General features: G+C 44.3%; 1 pseudogene; it reads right to left on the bottom strand.

The window, feature by feature from the left end:
• Positions 1 to 1,183: 1,183 nt before the first annotated feature.
• On the bottom strand, positions 1,184 to 9,894 carry LOC135553041 (dipeptidase 1-like; annotated as a pseudogene).
• Between the last annotated feature and the right edge of the window lie 2,909 nt (positions 9,895 to 12,803).

Below are 12,803 nucleotides of genomic sequence, written 5' to 3'. Positions count from 1 at the left end.
TCTCGGTCAGCTTAACCTCAGGTTTTCACCCCGAGAGTAATGAGCAGGTGGAGCGCGTAAACCAGGATGTGGGCAGGTTTCTGCGGTCCTATTGCCGGGACCGGCCTGCTGAGTGGGCAAGGTATGTTTCCTGGGCTGAACTTGCTCAGAACTCCCTACGCCACTCCTCAACTAACTTGTCCCCTTTTGAGTGTGTGTGTTAGGTTACCAGCCGGTCCTGGCCCCATGGCATCAGAGCCAGACCGAGGCTACTGCGGTGGAGGAATGGGAGAATGAGGAGAATAAACGAGGTGTGTTACAGATTACAACTTCCTAGGTATTATCGTATTAACCCCTCGTTTCATGTGTCTCTCCTCAGGCCGGTGGTGGCTGGTCCCCTGCAAGAAGGTGAGGTGCCTGAGGTCCCTCCGCCCCCTCTGGACATCGAGGGGTCCCCGGCGTACACAGTTCGGGGCATTCTGGATTCAAGACGCCGGATGAGGGGCCTACAGTACCTCGTGGACTGGGAGGGGTACGGTCCGGAGGAGAGATGCTGGATTCCGTTGGGGGACATTTTGGACCCTTCTCTCCTGAGAGATTTCCACCGCCTCTACCCGGATCGCCCAGCACCTCGTCCTCCGGGTCATCCTCGAGGAAGGTGGCGGCGCGCTGCGGGGGCCGCGTGTCAGGGGGGGGTACTGTCATGACTTCCGTCGAGGTTGGCTCTCCTGCCTGTTCGGGCGGTGCTCGGCGGTCGTCGTCACCGTCCTACTAGCCACTACCGATCCCTTTTTCGTTTGTCTGTTGGTTTTGTCTTATTAGTTTCACCTGTGTGTATTTTAGTTTAATTAGTGTCATTATATGTAGTAGGTTGTCCCGCCCTTGTTTTGTGCGGGATTGTTTTTTGTATTCATGTCATTTGGTGGAGTACTTGTGTGTTATCGTTGCATTTGCACAAATTCTGTCATGTTACTGTGGTCTGTGTAAAGTGTACATGTTTGTTTCACTGTAGATTTGTTTAAGCCCTCCTCGAAACACCAAATTTGATCCCACAGCATTAATTAATAAGCTGTGTAGAAGCTGTTTAGCCATAAGTAAAGGCCTTTCATAAAGTGGCTGTCATGATAAACTTGAATCTGAAATTACCTTTAGGATCTTTTCTTTGGGGTTCTAATCTCCCCAGGTGTACATGCACTGCAAATCCTTAGGCTGGAGCCATCTGGAAGCTCTGTGCCTGTACATATAAAGAGAACTAAATAGGAAACTAGGCTGAGAAACATTATTTAGATGGCGGTTTAATTGTTGTTTAAAGCTTGAAATGGACACAATGCCAAGGCACCTTGTTTATAACACACACACACACACACACACATCCCCATACCCTTCTGTTCACCTGATTTAGAATTCTTCACAATCAAATATAGACCGCATTATCTACCAAGAGAATTCTCTTCGATTATAATCACAGCCGTATATATCCCCCCCCAAGCAGACACATCGATGGCTCTGAACGAACTTTATTTAACTCTTTGCAAACTGGAAACCATTTATCCGGAGGCTGCACTCATTGTTGTTGGGGATTTTAACAAGGCTAATCTGAAAACAAGACTCCCTAAATTTTATCAGCATATCGAGTGCGCAACCAGGGGCGGAAAAACCTTGGATCACTGTTACTCTAACTTCCGCGACGCATATAAGGCCCTGCCCCGCCCCCCTTTCGGAAAAGCTGACCACGACTCCATTTTGCTGATACCTGCCTACAGACAAAAGTTTAAAAAAGAAGCTCCCACGCTGAGGTCTGTCCAACGCTGGTCCGACCAAGCTGACTCCACACTCCAAGACTGCTTCCACCACGTGGACTGGGACATGTTTCATATTGCGTCAAATAACAACATTGACGAATACGCTGATTCGGTGTGCGAGTTCATTAGAACGTGCGTTGAAGATGTCGTTCCCATAGCAACGATTAAAACATTCCCTAACCAGAAACCTTGGATTGATGGCAGCATTCGCGTGAAACTGAAAGCGCGAACCACTGCTTTCAATCAGGGCAAGGTGTCTGGTAACATGACTGAATACAAACAATGCAGCTATTCCCTCCGTAAGGCTATCAAACAAGATAAGCGTCAGTACAGAGACAAAGTAGAATCCCAATTCAACGGCTCAGACACAAGAGGCATGTGGCAGGGTCTACAGTCAATCACGGACTACAGGAAGAAATCCAGCCCAGTCACGGACCAGGATGTCTTGCTCCCAGGCAGACTAAATAACTTTTTTGCCAGCTTTGAGGACAATACAGTGCCACTGACACTGCCTGCAATGGAAAAATGCGGTCTCTCCTTCACTGCAGCCGAGGTGAGTAAAACATTTAAACGTGTTAACCCTCGCAAGGCTGCAGGCCCAGACGGCATCCCCAGCCGCGCCCTCAGAGCATGCGCAGACCAGCTGGCTGGTGTGTTTACGGACATATTCAATCAATCACTATACCAGTCTGCTGTTCCCACATGCTTCAAGAGGGCCACCATTGTTCCTGTTCCCAAGAAAGCTAAGGTAACTGAACTAAACGACTACCGCCCCGTAGCACTCACTTCCGTCATCATGAAGTGCTTTGAGAGACTAGTCAAGGACCATATCACCTCCACCCTACCTGACACCCTAGACCCACTCCAATTTGCTTACCGCTCAAATAGGTCCACAGACGATGCAATCTCAACCACACTGCACACTGCCCTAACTCATCTGGACAAGAGGAATACCTATGTGAGAATGCTGTTCATCGACTACAGCTCGGCATTCAACACCATAGTACCCTCCAAGCTCGTCATCAAGCTCGAGACCCTGGGTCTCGACCCCGCCCTGTGCAACTGGGTACTGGACTTCCTGACGGGCCGCCCCAGGTGGTGAGGGTAGGTAACAACATCTCCTCCCCGCTGATCCTCAACACTGGGGCCCCACAAGGGTGCGTTCTGAGCCCTCTCCTGTACTCCCTGTTCACCCACGACTGCGTGGCCACGCACGCCTCCAACTCAATCATCAAGTTTGCGGACGACACAACAGTGGTAGGCTTGATTACCAACAACGACGAGACGGCCTACAGGGAGGAGGTGAGGGCCCTCGGAGTGTGGTGTCAGGAAAATAACCTCACACTCAACGTCAACAAAACTAAGGAGATGATTGTGGACTTCAGGAAACAGCAGAGGGAACACCCCTATCCACATCGATGGAACAGTAGTGGAGAGAGTAGCAAGTTTTAAGTTCCTCGGCATACACATCACAGACAAACTGAATTGGTCCACTCACACAGACAGCATCGTGAAGAAGGCGCAGCAGCGCCTCTTCAACCTCAGGAGGCTGAAGAAATTCGGCTTGTCACCAAAAGCACTCACAAACTTCTACAGATGCACAATCGAGAGCATCCTGGCGGGCTGTATCACCGCCTGGTACGACAACTGCTCCGCCCTCAACCGTAAGGCTCTCCAGAGGGTAGTGAGGTCTGCACAACGCATCACCGGGGGCAAACTACCTTCCCTCCAGGACACCTACACCACCCGATGTTACAGGAAGGCCATAAAGATCATCAAGGACATCAACCACCCGAGCCAATGCCTGTTCACCCCGCTATCATCCAGAAGGCGAGGTCAGTACAGGTGCATCAAAGCTGGGACAGAGAGACTGAAAAACAGCTTCTATCTCAAGGCCATCAGACTGTTAAACAGCCACCACTAACATTGAGTGGCTGCTGCCAACACACTGACACTGACTCAACTCCAGCCACTTTAATAATGGGAATTGATGGGAAATGATGTAAATATATCACTAGCCACTTTAAACAATGCTACCTTATATAAATGTTACTTACCCTACATTATTCATCTCATATGCATACGTATATACTGTACTCTATATCATCGACTGCATCCTTATGTAATACATGTATCACTAGCCACTTTAACTATGCCACTTTGTTTACATACTCATCTCATATGTATATACTGTACTCGATACCATCTACTGTATCTTGCCTATGCTGCTCTGTACCATCACTCATTCATATATCCTTATGTACATATTCTTTATCCCCTTACACTGTGTATAAGACAGTAGATTAGGAATTGTTAGTTAGATTACTTGTTGGTTATTACTGCATTTTCGGAACTAGAAGCACAAGCATTTCGCTACACTCGCATTAACATCTGCTAACCATGTGTATGTGACAAATAAAATTTGATTTGATTTATGATTTGATTTAGTGGCCAGGCGGAAGCCCCTCTTCGGTTAAAGGCACATGAAACCCCACTAGGAATTTGCCAAAAGGCAACTAAAGGACTCAGACCATGAGAAACAAGATTGAACTCTTTGGTGTTAATTCCAAGCATCATGTCTGGAGGAAACCTGGCACCAACCCTACGGTGAAGCATGGTGGAGGCAGCATCATGCTGTGGGGATGTTTTTCAGCGTCAGGGACTGGGAGACTAGTCAGGAATGAGGCAAAGATGAACGGAGCAAAGTACAGAGAGATCCTTGATGAAAACCTGCTTTTAGTTTGTGTCTGTTTTCCAAAGTATTGGAAAGATCTGATGGCTTTTCTAACTTCCTTTTGATATCATTGTAGTTTTAATATCACTGTAGACATTACCACGTTTCTTTTGGAGTCTTATTGCTTACTTTTCTTGGTATTTGCCTAAAACAACCTGTCTCAACCTTCCTCTTAGCCCTTTCTCATCCTGCCCTCAGTCTATATACCCAGACATCTCCTGTTCACTCTTAACCCATTTTCTGTTCTCTGTCTGTTTTCTCAATCCATGTTCTTCTCCTTATCCCCCCTGTCACATACCCCTTAATCCTATCATATGTCCACTCACCAACACTCTCAGGTCTAATTCCTTTATACAACTCACCCTCCTCAGCATCCAATCCCCTCAATCTGCCTGCTCCCCTAGTACTTGTCCTCTCACTACCAAACTCCCAATTCTCTGTTCCCTCGTCTCTCACCCTTCTCCCCTGACTCATCACCCTCCTCAGGGAAGGGATGATGTCTAAGGGGAATGAATGACTAAGTTCCTCATATATATTCTGTAATCCACTATCCCCTTGCCCCTCTCCCCCTTCACTCAGCACCTTCCTCAGGACGTCGTCAGGCACGTTCCTCTTGTGTGGGCACACAGCGTAGGCAGAGGAGTGACCATCTTGAATCCCACCGTACCTTCTCCGCCGTGCAATCTGGTTTCCGAGCCGGTCACGGGTGCACCTCAGCCACACTCAAGGTACTAAACGATATCATAACCGCCATCGATAAAAGACAGTACTGTGCAGCCGTCTTCATCGACCTTGCCAAGGCTTTCGACTATGTCAATCACCATATTCTTATCGGCAGACTCAGTAGCCTCGGTTTTTTGGATGACTGCCTTGCGTGGTTCACCAATTACTTTGCAGACAGAGTTCAGTGTGTCAAATCGGAGGGCATGCTGTCCGGTCCTCTGGCAGTCTCTATGGGGGTGCCACAGGGTTCAATTCTCAGGCTGACTCTTTTCTCTGTATATATCAATGATGTTGCTCTTGCTGCGGGTGATTCCCTGATCCACCTCTACGCAGACGACACCATTCTATATACTTCCGGCCCGTCCTTGGACACTGTGCTATCTAACCTCCAAACGAGCTTCAATGCCATACAACACTCCTTCCGTGGCCTCCAACTGCTCTTAAACGCTAGTAAAACCAAATGCATGCTTTTCAACCGATCGCTGCCTGCACCCGCATGCCCGACTAGCATCACCACACTGGATGGTTCCGACCTTGAATATGTGGACACCTATAAGTACCTAGGTGTCTGGCTAGACTGTAAACTCTCCTTCCAGACTCATATCAAACATCTCCAATCGAAAATCAAATCAAGAGTCGGCTTTCTATTCCGCAACAAAGCCTCCTTCACTCACGCCGCCAAACTTACCCTAGTAAAACTGACTATCCTACCGATCCTCGACTTCGGCGATGTCATCTACAAAATTGCCTCCAACACTCTACTCAGCAAACTGGATGCAGTTTATCACAGTGCCATCCGTTTTGTCACTAAAGCACCTTATACCACCCACCACTGTGACTTGTATGCTCTAGTCGGCTGGCCCTCGCTACATATTCGTCGCCAGACCCACTGGCTCCAGGTCATCTACAAGTCCATGCTAGGTAAAGCTCCGCCTTATCTCAGTTCACTGGTCACGATGGCAACACCCATCTGTAGCACGCGCTCCAGCAGGTGTATCTCACTGATCATCCCTAAAGCCAACACCTCATTTGGCCGCCTTTCGTTCCAGTACTCTGCTGCCTGTGACTGGAACGAATTGCAAAAATCCCTGAAGTTGGAGACTTTTATCTCCCTCACCAACTTCAAACATGTGCTATCTGAGCAGCTAACCGATCGCTGCAGCTGTACATAGTCTATTGGTAAATAGCCCACCCATTTTCACCTACCTCATCCCCACACTGTTTTTATTTATTTACTTTTCTGCTCTTTTGCACACCAGTATCTCTACCTGTACATGACCATCTGATCATTTATCACTCCAGTGCTAATCTGCAAAATTGTAATTATTCGCCTACCTCCTCATGCCTTTTGCACACAATGTATATAGACTCCCCTTTTTTCTACTGTGTTATTGACTTGTTAATTGTTTACTCCATGTGTAACTCTGTGTTGCCTGTTCACACTGCTATGCTTTATCTTGGCCAGGTCACAGTTGCAAATGAGAACTTGTTCTCAACTAGCCTACCTGGTTAAATAAAGGTGAAATAAAAAAATAAATAAAACTGAAGATGACTGGCGCTTTGGACAGGTCTAGAACCTGGTTCATCACTTTCTCTGACACGTGGGCCAAGTCAATCAACATCCCAATGCAGTTCATCTCAAATACCAGTTGCTGTCGGGTGAAAAACCGTAATGAATGTTTCTGCCAGGACTGGGGGAAATTACCCTCTTACTGTGTCACCCTACTGGTGTTTTCGAGACAATTATATGTGATTCATTCAGCCTTTCAAACCTAATGATATGGTTTGTAGCTTGGATAGTCTGTCAAGAGAATGTACATGTTTTCATCCAGTGTGTTTTATACCGGTGATATAATACTGCTATAACATAAATGAAGGCAAGCTGTAGATGAAAATAAGTATTGAGGGTAACCCAATAGTTTCTGAGGAATTGCCCATTTGATTAAAACATTTACTTGGAATACCTATGTTTATGACAGGCATTTATATCTGATTTCCAAATAAACTCAAAAGAAGAAGTATTACAAGCTGTGCCAAATAGTATAGTATATTTGACCTATGATATGATTGGGTATTTCCAAAGTGTGTGTGTGTGACTCAGTGTGATAGACTAACCTTTCCAAACTCAGACAGTCCATTGTGCTGCGCTCATGGCTTGGCTCCCGAATCCACTAGCCAATTGTCTGCCCTGGGGGGAAAACACACACAACCACAGTAAAATACCCGGCCAGCTTCTGGAAGACATCTTTCTCTTCCACTTTCCTATATCCTGCTAATATGATATGAATCAGTGAGGAGCTGAGGGATTCACTAGGCTCTGTAGTCTGTCCAGGGCCATGGTGTGATTAGCAGGCCCATCTGTTTAGACGACTCGCCCAGAATATGACACCTCTGAAACAGGTGACGACAGGAATCCCCTATTTCCCCCACCACAGAATTCTGTGAAATACAGTATTTTATTTGTCTCTTAACAGCAGTTTCAGCTGTTACCTGTTGTGTCTCATTCATATGCATTCTTGTCATTTTTATCTTCGCTGTATGTGCTCTTTGAGAGTGCATCATATGGTGTGTAAAGTGTTAACAAACTTAGGAATCTTAGGAAAAAAATGTTGAGCACCTTGTCACTTACTGAGTATAATCTGTGGCACCTAGTCCTCAGACCAGGGTGGCCCTGTCGTCAGCAGGGTAGCAGAGCCTACTCGCCATGGTGTGTTGCAGCTGTGGGTGAGGGTGAGGTAGCGGACCCCCGGGTGGTACATGGTACGCAGGGTACCCAGGCTGCTGTCCAAAGAGTGTCATCCTTCCACCCCGATCAGACTGGCTGTCCTGTTCTGACTAAAGGCATCCACGATATCTGTGGTAAAAGAAATGATTGATAATACAGGTGGGAAGTGAATACAACTTTGCTATCTATGGTATTTCACAGTGGAGTGTTCTAAAAAACGGGGGGGGGGGTTCATTCTCATAACCAAATGTATGGCTCCATTCAATCTATATCGCGGAAGTTCAGCTCTACGGTGTGATTGAAGTTTAGCGGAGACCGCGTTCACGGTAAACGCTGCATGTTTGGCTCAATCGGAAAATACCTTGAAATGTATATTGCGGAATCTACAACACTTCCGCTTTAGATATTGAATAGAGCCCTTACTGTATAACCTTTGATCACATTTTGTTTTGGTAGATGACTCACCTTTGCTGCTGGAAGCAAACATGAAGGCTTCTGTGTATTTCATACACATTCTGTGGATGACGACTATCTGCTCAAGAATTTGTCTGGCGGCATCTTTGTACTGAGTCTCACATGGTACATATGTTGCCCAGAACTGTAAGGGTACAATAAACATCTGATCAGTTTATTGTTATCATGTAATACAGAACTGGCAGTTTTATTTGCCCACCCCAAGTTTTCTGAGCCAAAAAAATACTAATTTTGTTGAATTTTCATTGTTGGACATAACAAACTGTAAAAGCACCATGAAATCAGCTCCAAGTGATTTTAATCTGGGAGATCCGTTCCCAAGTACTCCCACGTATAATAGAGAGAGGCACGTGATCATATACAGATGTAAGCAAGGTTTGACATTATCATGTGTTAGTAAAATATTATGTATTATATCTGGGCTTCTTGCAGTCAATTTGCAGTCTACAAATTATTTGAAAATTATGTTCCGGACCCCCAACCATCCTCTCAAGAAAAAAAATCGACCCGCAGCTGAATCTAATTGATGATCCCTGATGTAATACATGTATTATTAACCACCATCACATACACCTTTTTGTGAGTCCCTGTCGGTTTTGTGTGTGTGCGTGTGTTCGTGCGTGTGTGGGTGCATGTGTGTGTGTACCTGTGCTGCCAGTCGTCCCTCCCTGATCTTGGGGATGTTGGTGGGTGTGTTGATGAGGGTGTACAGATCCACTGTATTCAGCTGGTTGTTAAACGTCATCCTCATCTGCCAGATTTCACAGGACACTGTGTTCCCTCCACACTCTTCCTCTGTCCCCAAAGTGTCTCTTTGCGGGTCAGGCTCAAATACAGAGAGAGTTTATTAGGCCTCCTCAGTTCCTCTGTCATTATCACTTTGGTTGTAAAGTAAACACATGAAGTTGAGCATATTGGTTAATGTGTAATGTTCAGTAAAACTCCCTCAAGTTTGAAATCCATATGCAAGACAACCCCAGTAATGATATAAATGTGGATTAACGTTGGACTGCCCGATACCCAATGATGGCATGACCACTCAAATAAGAAATGATATTAAAACGTGTTATAAATATATGTACAGTTGAAGTCGTAAGTTTATATACACTTATGTTGGAGTCATTAAAACTCGTTTTTTCAACCACTCCACAAATTTCTTGTTAACAAACTATAGTTTTGGCAAGTTGGTTAGGACATCTACTTTGTGAATGACACAAGTAATTTTTACAACAATTGTTTACAAACAGATTATTTCACTTATAATTCACTGTATCCCAATTCCAGTGGGTCAGAAGTTTACATACACTAAGTTGACTGTGTCTTTAAACAGCTTGGAAAATTCCAGAAAATTATGTCTTGACTTTAGAAGCTTCTGTTGGGCTAATTGTCAATTGGAGGTGAACCTGTGGATGTATTTCAAGGTCTACCTTCAAACTCAGTGCCTCTTTGCTTGACATCATGGGAAAATCAAAAGAAATCAGCCAAGACCGAAAGTCTGGTTCATCATTGGGATCAATTTCCAAATGCCTGAAGGTACCATGTTCATCTGTACAAACAATAGTACGCAAGTTTAAACACCATGGGACCACGCAGCCGTCATACCGCTCAGGAAGGAGACGCGTTCTGTGTCCTAGAGATGAACGTACTTTGGTGCGAAAGTGCAAATCAATCCCAGAACAACAGCAAAGGACTTTGTGAAGATGCTGGAGCAAACAGGTACGAAGGTATCTTTATCCACAGTAAAACGAGTCCCATATCGACATAACTTGAAAGGCCGCTCAGCATATAAGAAGCCACTGCTCCAAATCCACCATAAAAAAGCCAGACTGCGGTTTGCAGACTACGGGATGACAAAGATTGTACTTTTTGGAGAAATGTCCTCTTGTCTGATTAAACAAAAATAGAACTGTTTGGCCCTAATGACCATCGTTATGTTTGAAGGAAAAAGGGGGAGGCTTACAAGCCGAAGAACATCATCCCAACCATGAAGCACGGGGGTGGCAGCATCATGTTGTGGGGGTGCTTTGCTGCAGGAGGGACTGGTGCACTTCACAAAAAGATAGCATCATGAGGTAGGAACATTATGTGGATATATTGAAGCAACATCTCAAGACATCAGTTAAAGGAAGTTAAAGCTTGGTCGCAAATGGGTCTTCCAAATGGACAATGATCCCAGCACACATCCAAAGTTGTGGCAAAATGGCTTAAGTACAACAAAGTCAAGGTATTGGAGTGGCCATCACAAAGCCCTGACTTCAATCCTATGGAAGATTTGTGGGCAGAACTGAAAAAGCATGTGCGAGCAAGGAGGCCTACAAACCTGACTCAGTTACACCAGCTCTGTCAGGAGGAATGGGCCAAAATTCACCCAACTTATTGTAGGAAGCTTGTGGAAGGCTACCCGAAACATTTGACTCAAGTTAAACAATTTAAAGGCAATGCTACCAAATACTAATTGAGTGTATGTAAACTTCTGACCCACTGGGAATGTGAATAAATAAATAAAAGCTGAAATAAATAATTATCTCTACTATTATTCTGACATTTCACATTCTTAAAATAAAGTGGTGATCCTAACTGACCTAAGACATGTAATTTTTACTAGGATTAAATGTCAGGAATTGTGAAAAACTGAGTTTAGATGTATTTGGCTAAGGTGTATTTAAACTTCCAACTTCAACTGTAGATAGCACCTCATCAACAATATGTGCTGAGGGTCGGAGTCTATCAGGGGTCAGGGGAAGTTTAATCAGATCTATCTAAAGGGTTAACCTTTTGCTCTACTCAGAGTGGAGTCACTGAAATATGCCTAAAAATATAAAGACATCTATATTTGAGTCACAATACCTGCATATGCCAGGTGTGATAGAACAATTACATATTTACGTGATTTGTTTGATATTAATAGTTAACGATTATATACTTAACTAATAGTAAGACATTTATGTTCTATTAAATGTCTGTGTGAACAGAGAGGAGCCTAAAAACCTAGAGCTGGCATTCCATAGATAAGATGTGTTGGGTGTAACTGAGATAAAGAGAGCCTGGAGGAATAGAACAAAACCCTTGTTGTTTCTAATCATTCTTACATCTGAGAAACAAAACCAGAGGTAGATGACCACAGGATGAACCCAAACTGGCTTATGGGGTCCCCCAATGTAACGGGTTTCTTCCAACTCCTCCTCTGACAAAGAGGTGGAACAAGGATCGGACCAAAATGCAGCGTGGTTCGTTCGATACATCTTTAATGATGAAAAAAAACACGAACAATACAAAACAACAAACGTCGAAAACCGAAACAGCCCTGACTGGTGCAACAAACACAGAGACAGGAACAATCACCCACAAACACACAGTGAAACCCAGGCTACCTAAATATGGTTCCCAATCAGAGACAACGATAATCACCTGACTCTGATTGAGAACCGTCTCAGGCAGCCATAGACTAATCTATACACCCCACACAACCCCAAGACAAAACACACTTACAAATAAACCCATGTCACACCCTGGCCTGACCCAATAAATGAAGATAACATAATAAATATAGACCAGGGCGTGACACCCAATCTAAATGGGAGTGGTGGAACCAGTCATGATTAAATCTTTAGTGTCAGCTATATAAAAACGCCTTGCGAGGGCATCTGGCTTGGTGAAGTTCAAATTATAATGTGTAATGTTTTGATAAAATGTTTGATAAATGATGTAAACCGGTATGTACTGGGTTACTATTGTAAAGTGTTATTGTGAGTGTTTTGTTGGATTTATTTGGGACCGTGTTACATAGTTAGATAGGAGACTCTGTAGGAGGTTTTGCACATTTGGATAAACGTAAGATAATCTATACTATAGTAATCACAGTAGGCCATATCCCAGTGTGGATACAACACCCCATTGTGGGACCACTAATTAGGCAATATTTTGTCAATGGTATGGGTTTCCATGTTCATATAGACAGGGTTTCAAATTAAAATAACAGTGCTAACCGTTTTTTCCTCTTCCTCTAAACGGGAGTCACTACCTGGATTTGTCCAACAGGATATGCTAATTTTTGTTTCTACAGATGGTGCTATGGGGATGGAAATGGTTATTTCTATCATGCTGACCAATTGGAGTAGTATTAACATGATGAGTTGTTTCATGCTGATGAAAAATGTACTCTGATTTAGATTGCAGAGAATTTCTTAACGTCTTTTTAAACCTTGGAATTTTTCTTTTAATACACCTATGGTGGCGCTATTTCATTTTTGGAAGAAAAACGTTCCCGTTTTAAACAAGATATTTTGTCACAAAAAGATGCTCGACTATGCATATAATTGCTATTGTTCGAAAGAAAACACTCTGACGTGTCCAGAAATACAAATAT

This window comes from Oncorhynchus masou, chromosome 2 (genome assembly GCF_036934945.1).
Source record: "Oncorhynchus masou masou isolate Uvic2021 chromosome 2, UVic_Omas_1.1, whole genome shotgun sequence".
NCBI lineage: Eukaryota > Metazoa > Chordata > Actinopteri > Salmoniformes > Salmonidae > Oncorhynchus > Oncorhynchus masou.
The sequence above is the reverse complement of the archived record's forward strand: the minus strand, read 5'-3'. Positions and strand labels throughout refer to the sequence as shown.